The sequence below is a fragment of the Triticum urartu genome, chromosome 4A (genome assembly GCF_056163025.1).
Source record: "Triticum urartu cultivar PI428250 chromosome 4A, HENAU_Tu73, whole genome shotgun sequence".
In the NCBI taxonomy this organism is placed as follows: Eukaryota; Viridiplantae; Streptophyta; class Magnoliopsida; order Poales; family Poaceae; genus Triticum; species Triticum urartu.
The window spans coordinates 65,449,000-65,456,148 of NC_141876.1; the positions used below are offsets into that span (position 1 = coordinate 65,449,000).

At 44.4% G+C, this 7,149-nt stretch overlaps 1 pseudogene; it reads right to left on the minus strand.

The window, feature by feature from the left end:
* Positions 1-982: 982 nt before the first annotated feature.
* On the minus strand, positions 983-5,440 carry LOC147974793 (uncharacterized; annotated as a pseudogene).
* Between the last annotated feature and the right edge of the window lie 1,709 nt (positions 5,441-7,149).

Sequence of the window (7,149 nt, forward strand, 5' to 3'; positions counted from 1 at the left end):
TTGGAGATTCATATGATGTAACTCTTTTGCGATGTGCTTGTTGGGATTGATAAACTTTGAGTTTATGATCAGATCTATATTTTTATATCCATGAAAGTTATTTGAGTTTTTTGATCTCTTATATGAATGATTGTTTATAGCCTCATATTTCTTCTCCGATATTTGGGTTTTGTTTGGCCAACTTGATCTATTTATCTTGCAATGGGAAGAGGTGCTTTGTAGTGGTTTCGATCTTACGGTGCTTGATCCCAGTGACAGAAGGGGAACCGACACGTATGTATCGTCGCTACTAAGGATAAAACGATGGGGTCTATCTCTACATAGATAGATCTTGTCTACATCATGTTATCGTTCTTATTGCATTACTCCATTTCTCCATGAACTTAATACACTAGATGCATGTTGTATAACGGTCGATGTGTGGAGTAATAGTAGTAGATGCAGGCAGGAGTCGGTCTACTAATTTTGGACATGATGCCTATATAATGATCATTTCCTGGATATCGTCATGATTATTTGAAGTTCTATCAATTGCCCAACAGTAATTTGTTCACCCACCGTTTGCTATTTTTCTCGAGAGAAGCCACTAGTGAAACCTACGGCCCCCGGGTCTCTTTCTCATATATTTGCCTTTGCGATCTACTTTTCCTTTACATTTATTTTTAGATCTATTAAACCAAAAATACAAAAATATCTTGTTGCAATTTATTTTATTTGGCGTTTGATCTATCAATCTACTACAATTTTATCTCACGTCCATTTGCCCATCTAGGGCGCCGCTACCCGAAAGGGATTGACAACCCCTTTTACACCTCGGGTTGCGAGGATTTGTTATCTGTGTGCAGGGGCTGTTTACGTTGTATTGCTTGGTTCTCCTACTGGTTCGATAACCTTGGTTTCATATTTGAGGGAAATACCTACCGCTGCTGTGCTGCATCATCCCTTCCTCTTTGGGGAAATACCGATGTAGCTTCAGGCGACATCACACGTCATCCGGCTCATCGCCAGAGAGGACCACGATTTCCACCTCCTCCTCGTCAGACGACTCGGTATCTGGGTCGTAGCCAGAATCCGCGTTAGACTCGAGGTGCACGTGCTCCGAGTCCGAGGACGAGTCCGCGTCGAAGACATCGTCGGGAAGGAGCAGGTCGGGCTGGAAAATTTGGCTTTCACACATGACATCAAATCAAGCATCAGGGGGAGCATTTAGATCAGAAATTAGGCTGCTGCCCATGTCATCTCCAAACAACAGCCACCATGCCCTCTCACCTGGAATTCCTCTGCCTAGCCCTACATCTGGGTTTTCTCCTCCCCTGCTTGTGCCTGCATCTGCAATTCTTCCTCCCCTGCCTCTACCTGTAGCTAGATTTCTTGCTCCTCTGCCTCTCCAAGCATGCACATTTCTGCCTCCTCTTCCACTTTCTGCATGATCATTTGGTCCTCTCCCTCTTCATGCATGAGCATTTGTTCCTATCCCTCTCTTTGCATATGGATTTCCTTCCCCTCTTCCTCTCCTTTTCCTTCCTCTTTCTCTACCAGCAGCTCCAGATCCTTCTCCCATGCCAACTATTGTGGTTGCCCTTGTCTGCCTACAAATGTTCATCTCTGTAGTCAGCCTTGGTTGTGGTATTGCAGCACCAGCAGCAGCAAGAAATGAGGACTGATCTGGCAATGGGACATGAACCCTTTCATGAGCTCTTCTTGCTCTCTCTCTCTCTCTCTCTCTCTCTTTGTTGGCCATGTTGAACACCATACTGGTGGGTGACTCAACAGGATCCAACCTAGGATCTGGCCTATTAGGGAAGATGTTCTGCAAAGAAAAGAATTCAAGATCATACAGTTATAGCACATACAGTTAAAGAAACAAGTTTCACAATATTCTCCAGTTAAAGCTTTTGCAGTGAACCATACATGCAGAAAAGTTGGATCATCATAATTTTCATCCACCAGCTCTACCCCTTCTTCAACAAGTGCTTCTTGCCATCTGTAGTGGCCCTTTCTGTTGTGGTCAGCTCTGCCACATATGGAGAAGTGCACTATAACACCTTTTTTGTTCAAATATGTAACACCATGTTTGATCTTCTCTTCAGGTGTTTATTTCCTGTTTTTCTTTGGCCGGCCCAACTGTTTAGTGAACATTGGTGGAAATACCTTGTACCCTGGCCGCACCTCCCAGTGTTTAGGGTCTCTAAGAGGGACTAGTGTGTAACCATATGCTTTCAGATAATTCTCCATAGTGTAGCAATCATGAACCATTAACTCTGGGTCAATTCTTTCTTCCCTACAACATGCTAAGCAATGGCCACAAGGGACAACATATAGATGCCATCTTCTGCAATCACAGGTATGCAAACACAAGTCCACCGTATAGCTAGAATTTCCAGACTGAACTCTGAAGATTTGTTGGCCAGCTTATGATACATGACAATTTGCAGCAAACTCGGTGTTCTTGTCTAACTTATTCTTGATCTTTGGGCATATTCTCTGCCCTGCCCACTTTTCTATTTGCTTCTCTCTCTTTGCTCGCAAGCCTTTGCATGATTTTGTAAAATATATATTCAAGCATTGAGAACACTGCCATCTCTCTGCCATAAAAAATGTAGCTGCACAAAAAAATCTCATTAGTATGATATGCACAAAGATTGGAAAAAAGCACCGTACTATGATATGCAGAAATCATTGAAGTATATTACCTATTAAACACTTTAGTACTATTGTTCAGTAGAATGTCACATTTGGAAAAGTCACTGAAAAAATGCTTTACACCAAGTGTTTGGATCAAGTCCTTCAGTCCAATGGAATGTAGCTAGAATATTTACATCCATTTTCTCACAGTTCTGCCTCCACTTCACCTTGTTTGGTGATCTTGCAACGGCCCATGGATCTTGCTTCAGCAACTCCCCTTTGTGCTTCTCATTGAATTCTGATAGATATGCCTCACACAAAACCTATGCTCTGCATCTGCCCACACTTTCTACACAACATTTATCAATCTTTTTTGCTTTTCACTTATAATTGTGAAAGGAGCAGTGTTAGTGATGTCTAGATCATCTCTCAAAGTTTTCAGAAACCATTCCCAAGAAAATATGCACTCTACTTCAACCCAACCCATTGCAATGGGGAAAATACAATCATTTGGATCAATTCCAACATCACTCAGTAACACTCCTTTAAACCTTGTTTTCATGTGACAACCATCAATGAAAATGATATGCCTGCACCCCTTTAACCACCCTCTTTTACATGCATCATAAGACCAATACAGTGTCTTCGGACATTTCCTGCCCATTGGAAATTTTGTGTCTTTCACCAGCTTAGTTGACAATAGAAATGTAGACCCAGGGTTCCTAGTCCTTAATTCATGACCATAATCCCATAGCCTACTGAATTGCTCTTCTTCATCACCATGGATTTCTTTTAGAGCTGCAGTTCTAGCCCTAGCTAGCTTCCATTTGTTAGGGGTGACATTGAATGCCTTGGTGATATTTCTTGAAAATATACCAAGTGACATCTTCTGGTCATCCCTGAACTCATCTATGAAATATTGGCACAGAAATTTTGTTGTCAGTGACCTTAACTTCCATTTCTTCTGACACATGTGCTCTGCATAGTAAGACTTGATTACAAATCCCCCTGTCCTGCTGTCATCACCAGCTTTTAGCCACCATGGGCAACATTTTTCACAAATAGCCTCTATTCTTGTCTTGTCATTCTTTATCTTCTTGATCTGCACTCTGTTCTTAACAGAATATGCAGTAAGAGCTAGTCTTAGCTCCTTCACATCAACAAATACCATCCCAACTTTGAAGACAGGGGAAACCATGTCAACCTTTGCATTGAGGGCTATAAACTTGTACCTCAGTTGTTCTGCTTCCTCAATGGACAGATAAAGATCTTCATCATCAAGAAAGTAGTCATCAAGCACCACCTCTTCCTCTTCTTGCTCAGCTTGTTCATCAACATCAAAATTAATGTTGTCATCATATAGATCATCACCCCCTCATCTTGTCATAATCACTGTAATTGAAATCTGAATCAGAAACAACTATATCTTCACTAACTGCTTGTCCATCTTCAGTAAGCAAATTGTGCTCTGCACCTTCAATGAGCAAACTTTCAGGTTCTGTTCCAGTTGCGGGAATCTCTGAAGTTGGATCTTCTTCATTGACAGAAATGATACTATGGTGGGAATATGCTCCACTGGCTGCTAGAATACTTGAGGTGTGCATTGCAACACAACACGGATTGAGGGTAATGTGCATATGGATTCAGCCCTGAAATTGTTGATGCAATCTGAATGGTCAACCATAATAGCAAGCACTTTATGCTCAACACTAACTCTGATGATATGCCGCACATCATCATCACCTCCAATTCTGACCAAACCATCTGTAATTGATTTGTCAGGCAAGCACCAGTAAATTATGTATTCACCCACTTGATATCCAACCAAGTCAGGTGCTTTTGAATGAAAGCATATGAGAATGTGGTAGCATCAACATAATCAAGAACCTCCGCTGAAGGGTTCTAGCGCTCCAAATTACTTATTGGTCCACAATAAATTCCACCATGCTCAAGTTCAAGTGTGAAGAAAGGAGTGTCCACCCCTTATCCATTTGCTAAATCACACACTGCATCAAATAAGTGTACATTGTAAGCACTTACCTTAGCATCAACATAAGTGAAAAACAAAGATGTATATAATTACTGAAAAATTCAGTGCAGTGCAGCTAACTGTAGTTAACTGAAAAATTCAGTGAAGTGTAGTTAACTCAAAATTTTAGTTAACTACAGTGAAGTGGAAAATTCAGTTGACTACAGTGAACTAAAAAAATCAGTGAAGTGCGGTTATGTGAAAAAATCAGTTAACTACAGTGAACTGAAAAATTCAGTCAAATGAAAAAAATCCAGTCTGAGCATGAGCATTGAGCAACTGAAAGAACCACCTACTAATTGCACATGAACACAAGCAACTATAGTCTGAACTAAGTTTAGATTCTTATCACAAACTACTAATTGCACATGACTTAATCACAAACTACTAATTAAACTACTTTCTGTGGACACAACCACTACTCTATCACAAACTACTAATTGCACATCAACATATGAACCCTACGAACGAAAGAACCACCTCAGTTATCGGGCCAAAACCATGACTTTGCCGCCCAAAACCCTAGCCTAAGGTCATCGGCCAAAACACAAGCTTTACTGCAGCGTAACACCACTCAGCCCTCAATTTACCGTGAGACATACACGAACGCGGCGGCGATGCTGCTGACGGCGAGGCGGAAACAGAGGCGAGGCGGAACAGAGGCAAGGCTGAAGGCTCACCATAGTCCGGCGGGATGATGCCGAGCGGGCGGACGAGATGAGCGGAAGGAGGTGGCTCCATGCCGCCGGCGAACTCCGACGACGACACCGTGATGGCTGACGCCATCAGCCAATCGCCACCGCGGTCGCCCCCGACAGGGCAGGAACTCAACAGGAGTCCACTGAATTTAATTCAGGTGCATGTAGTGTGGGTTTATTCCACGAAACGACAGGGGGCTTTGTGCAAAAGTACCAGGTGCTGACCGGTCCAAGCTTAGGTGCCACTTATCGCACTGTGATTGGTTGTGGACAAAAACATCACATAGAGTGTAAGTTGTCGTAGTGCAGAGTTCACTTTTGCAAGTTTTGAACCAAATCGTCACATTCTCTGCAAGCTGTAGGATCTAGGGTGCTATTACGTCAATCGCAAAGGTTAGCCCTCCTTTGGTTTGTAGGATTTTTGTAGGAATTCTATAGGATAGGATTTGCAAAAGAAAAATTCCTTTGAAGCCCTTTGGTTTGTAGGAATGGATTTCTATTCCTATGTAGGATAGGAATCAATCCTTCACGTTTTGAAGGGAAAAAAACATTAGTCTAAACTTAATGGAAAAAAATCCTATCCTATGCATCAAATGTCATCTCTTTCTCTATAGGAATTGATATACATGTCATCTCACTTTCTATAATTTTTTTATTCGTATAAAATTCCTATCCTATAAACCAAAAAAAGGCTTTAGATTCGCTCGAAACTTCGGAAGACGAGGCCGATGGTAAAAAAATGGACAAATTTTACCATTCTCCTCGTCTACACTCGTTAAAATCTAACTATACACAGAGTTAATGTAAGTCGCGTTAAGGTGAGATACATTCGTAAGGCGACGGTGAGATCTCAAGTTCAGGGCCTTTCTCTCTGAATCGCATTTACCTTTACCCGGAACCAGTTCGGCGAGATGGCAGAGAGACGGAGGAAGATGCATGTGAGAACCTAGGGAGCCGGGCACGTAAACAGGACAAGGGTTCCCGGACCGAGGCGGCGGCAAATAGGCGCCTACCTAGATCCATAGCCCTGGCCCGAGCTCAGCTGATGTGTTCCTGTCGCTGCCATGCCATGCCGGTGCCCCCCGGCGACCGCGACCAGGACTCCACCCCTCCGCTCCACGCCGTCGATCGATCGCATGCAGCTGGCCCCGCGTCGCGCCTGCGCCGGGCAGCGGCAGCAGCCTTTGACGCGCCCCTATCACATCTGATCGCCGACGACTCGTCCCTCTCCTCTCCCCGGGCCACGCCACGCCGAGACAAGGCCGGCATACGCCGGCGCCGACTCCGATGTGCCCGCCCGTCCCGATCGCGCCTGCCCGACTGACCGCGGACAAGTATTCCAGCGCGCGGGGCCCCTGCATGGGCCGGTCGGCATGCGGCCTTGGCCCCTTGCGCTTGGATCGCACCGGTACGCATATGCATGCTGCTCCTTCCCGTACGTACTGTGCATATGCATATGCATATGCCGAGCCCGGCACGCCGGCCGGCCTAGCCCTGCGTCTGCATGCGTGAACAGCGCTATATGTGCGCAGTACGACATTCGCTGTGGTACGTCGGAGGATGTCACGTTCCGGCAGCTAGACTAGGCTACAAGCACATGTCTCGCTGTTGTTGCTGCTGCGCCAGTAGTACACACTGTGTGCCTACGGGTTAGAAGCATGGCTCAAAAGTTCGAGATGGCTGGTCCTGTTCCACTCGGTAAGCCGTGAAAGTGCCAAGTCCAAAGTGAATTTGTTGATTAGCATGGCATGGTCACTGGATCATTGCTCCTGTGCCTTTAGTTAGTTCTCCTGAGGC